The following is a 4,566-nucleotide window of genomic DNA, read 5'->3' as shown; positions in this document are numbered from 1 at the left end:
TGGTCTAATGGTCTATGTCATGGGCTTTCATGTGGGAGATCAGGGTTCAAAACCCAGCTAATGCAACTTTAACAAAAAATCTCTTCAAACTTCATATTGTCACACAATTACCTTAATTACAAACACCTGCTGACGTGACAGACACAAGCTGGTATAGAAAACACATTTGAACTTGGTCAAAGTTCATTCTGCAAGTCCAATGCTGCAGGCAAAGCCATGCTGCAATGACATGCTACATGGCAATGCACACTTGTTTTTACATTGTAAAAACCAATGTCTAGTTGTGATTGCTGTCCTGTGCAAAACACTTAAATAAGAAAATATCCAAACAGAAAGTCAGTACAGATGTTCGTTTTTATTTTCTTGTAGGTGAGCAAAGCACCGATGCTGAATGATGTTGAGAAGTATTGCTGGGCGCCATGGACTGACAGCTGGCATCAAGTCAGGAATTAAGACACATGCTTTAAAACAAGCCATATTCTACTGCGCTAAAATAATTGAAGTATTCATAACTTATCACAGTACATTTATCTAATGTTTTTTTTTTATTTCTCAAAGAACGCAGAGACTAACTGTTAACAGGCAGGTGAATCTCTGCACTGTTACGATCTCTGTGCTTTGGAACAGAAGTTGCCATACTTTCAGAGGCTACAATACTTCAGAAATCCTTCTTTAAAGGTGGTTCTGAAACGTATTTGTTTTTACAGGTGAGTGATTTTTTTTTAATTTCACGTTAAGTTTCTTCCGAGCATGTTTATTACACAGCTGTGAGATATGTTTGACCAAATCCTTATTTTCTCCTTCCTCTGACCTTCTCCCTGGGTTTCAGTCACTCACTCCAGGGTCAGGGTTGGGGTTGGGGGGTAGGATGTTCCTGTATTTTGCAAAGAGGACAAGGGTGACGGAGTACAGGGGTCAGCAGTTTTTAATTAAGACTTTCAAGAACGCATTATACAAGGATCTGTGAGCTGCAATTTATCAAAAATCACAAATGTAAGTATTTTCTTTTAAAAAATTTATTATTGTTACAACTATTGTAGTTTCTTTTTTATCATTTTCAGTCACCGTTAAGCATAAAAATGATTGACAAAGGCCACATATTTTTGCTATATTTTTATTATCACAGCAACTTTTGTAATGTTCAGTTTGGTTGTATTATGTTTGGTATTAATGCCAAACTTTCTTAGCAAGCATAAAAATAACATCTTATGTTGAAGGCCATTTCAAGCTAAATGAGTAATTATTTAACATTTGTATATATTGACGTCAGATCTGTTTGTATAAAACAACAATGTAACATGGCCTCTTTGGGTTGGTGTTGCCTTTAGCAGGGATGAAGGGATGAATTGAGTGTGAGATCACCAGTTGGATTGCTGCATGTTCTGCAGTATTGTGGACTCTGGGCCGGTCCGTTGTAGTGAAGAGGGAACTGAGCGTGAGACGCTCTACCTGTTGGTCTAAATTCCTACCTTCACCTATGGTCTGAACTCTGAGTATTAATGGAAAGAGCAAGATCTTGGTTCCAGGATGCCCAAATGAGTTTTCTCTGCAAGGTAGCTGCATTATCACTAAAGCCTGAAACATACTCACTGTGAACTGCCGATGTCGGCACGGGTTGTCGCAGTTTAATGACAAAAATTACGTCACCGGGCTTCTCAGCGTCGTGTCGACAGCCCCTTTTGGTACAACCCGCCGGCAGAATTTTTTGACCCCCTTCCCGTGTCGACGGTAATRTGTGAYTGGTCTGGAGTTCRTGGGYGTGTTTGTGCTGCGCTCGGGGTGGGGGGGAAGAACGACTCGCTCCCAGACTAGAAAGCAGATTTTTGTAAGATAGTCAAACCGTGAAAAACTAATTGGCTTGTTTGTTTGTGCTGAATGCGCTGCTGCACTTGGTAAAAAAAAGAGGGGAAAATAAACCCTGACTCGCTCCCAGAGCCGACACCAGAAGTAGAGTTTTATAAAGATAGTCATTCCGTGAAAAACTCATGAATGGAGATAAAACAGACGTTGTGCACGGAGGAATCTGACTGATAAAAGCTGTGGAGCTTACCAGGACAGATGTGGATAAATACGTCAAGTGAGTGACGAATCTGACTTTTTTTTTCTGCATTATCGGCTGTTGCGGGGGAACTCCATGCAGTGACGTATGTTTCGGGGAGGGGGGTTTCCCGAACTCGGCGCAGGGGTGTCGTAGGGACTATGAAAGGTCTGTGTGAAAACAACTGCTGAACAACCACGTGACCGCGCGTCGACCCGTCTGCGTCGGAGTGAATATGTTTCAGGCTTTAGACAGAGGCTGAGAAGTTCAGTTCTCCAGGAGAGACTCAGAAGGCCTTTATGAACTGCATGGACCGGCACGGCTTGGGTTCAAACCCAGGTTTGGCATTTTTGGGGTAGCCCTTATGGCCCAGGTCTACATCGATTTCTGGAACCTTAAGAGCTGTTGTTCCAGTCGAGCTGGCCTGATTTGACGTCAGTTACTGCTGCTCACTGATTGGTTCACTGACTGTGGAGTTTATGTCACACACATGAGAGTAACTTTACGTGAAGCATTTGCAGTGAATGTTTTCCACACAGGTTTAACTACACAACAATCGTAGCGAGCTACCAACAAGAAGAAGTTAATAAAAAGCTAACATTAACTTATTCTTCTCTATCATCCTGCCCTCTCATCTTAAGCTTCTTACTGCTGGATGGTCCGGTTCACCATTCAGCACTTTTCCTTCAAGTGTGGTGTAGTCCATTATTGTTTTGTCATAAATACAAATAAAGAAGATCGGACGTGTTTAATATTCTTATCCTGCTCACATCAAATGCAGCTCTATTAATCAAAACCCAACCCGGGCTGGAGTAGAGTAAGGCTGGGCCGAAGTGAGCTTTACTCTGCAAAAGCGCCTAGAGTAGAGCTGCTGCTTCTCCACATCCATTTGAGCTGATTCATCTGGTAAAGCAGACTTCTGGATATCTCTGAAGGTAAGTGTTCTGGACATGTCCAACTGTGAGGAGACCCCGGGAAAAACCCAGGACACCCAGGAGGGACTATGTTTCTTAGCTGGTCTGGAAACAACTTGGAATCCTCCTGGAAGAGGTGGCTGTAGAAAGAGAGGTCTGGGTTTCTCTAATTAAGCGGTTGTCCCAGAGACCTGACTCTGGAACAGATGATGGATGGATGGCAACAACTTAGGTTGTATTGGCATCTTGAAGAAGTCCTCATTTATTAAGGAATATTTTAACAACTATGCTTTGACTTCAGTAAGGGCCTAAAGGAAAGGTAAGTGTAGGTGCTGTACTAACTCCCCAAAATGGATATCAACCATATTCTTAAACAAGGTCTTTCCCATAAAGGTAAGAACATGTATGAAAATTAAATCTTGTGCTTCACCCTCATTGCAATAACATGACCCATTTCTTATTAAAGTATTTCTTTTATCAAAGCAAAGAAAGTTTATTAGGATGGTAACTTGTGCCTGTCTACTTGACTTTGAAACCTGTATCATTTTGCTGAAATGTAAATTCTGGTCAAGAAGAAATATCTGAGTATCAGTAACTAACCTTTAAATTGAGCCTGGGTTAGCTCAGAAATTGGAAGTTGGCAGAAAAGCTGGATCAGTAAATACTTTTGKAAAATGTACTCTTTGTCAATTGTAAACTCGTCAAAACGAATGAATGAATGAATGAAAATTTTTATTAAAGTGTCATGCACATTCATGCCCAGACCATACAGGCTTAGATGACAATATCAACATTAGAGAACTGGCTACACATTCATCAATATAAAGTATTAATTTAAACACAGGATACAGTGCAGTTTGTTTAACCACCCATGCCCTTTCTATAAATGTTACAAATGTAAGCATGTCCTTTTCAAACAGCCAACCCAAAATATCACCCTCAAACCACTGCAATAAATAAGGATTTTTACACTGGATCTTTTCAAACATGTACATTTTGAAATCATTATACAAAGAACAATAAAAAAAAATTAATTAATCTTAAACTACATTTAAATTGCACAATGCACACAAATGTTGCTCTTCCAAAACCCCTTTGTATCGCCCCATCTCAACTACAGGAGGCAGAACACCTCCTCTTGACTGCACAGAGAGACCTTTGTCTTCTTAAATTACATTTGTCATAAGGCTCTGTCTCAAAATTGTTTTTAAATTAACCATAACATCTCAGTTTTGCTTTATTAAGTACATTTAGTTTCTACTGCTCTTGTGCATTTGCAACAAAGTCTCCTTTAAAATTGTAATTTTAAATAAATTAATACAAAACAAAAACGGACTATGTATTGATTTTAAACAAAGTTATGTATGACATTTGTTCCAGGTAAAAAAGTTGTCTAGTAAGCCTATCCTCAGGCAGACACACATGGCGATTCCACAATCATATAATTTCTACTCTATGTTAAAGAGCCAGGGCTCCCACCCCATGTCACCCTCTATAGCAGCCCTAGTGGTGTACTCATAAACTCCTAGAAACCACCTCATGGCTCTACTCTGGATTATATTATACTCAGGTGCATCTCTTAAACCCTAGACACCTGCAGCACAAAATAACACA

This window comes from Austrofundulus limnaeus, unplaced genomic scaffold, assembly GCF_001266775.1.
Source record: "Austrofundulus limnaeus strain Quisiro unplaced genomic scaffold, Austrofundulus_limnaeus-1.0 Scaffold718, whole genome shotgun sequence".
Classification (NCBI taxonomy): Eukaryota; Metazoa; Chordata; class Actinopteri; order Cyprinodontiformes; family Rivulidae; genus Austrofundulus; species Austrofundulus limnaeus.
This window is presented reverse-complemented; position numbering follows the sequence as displayed.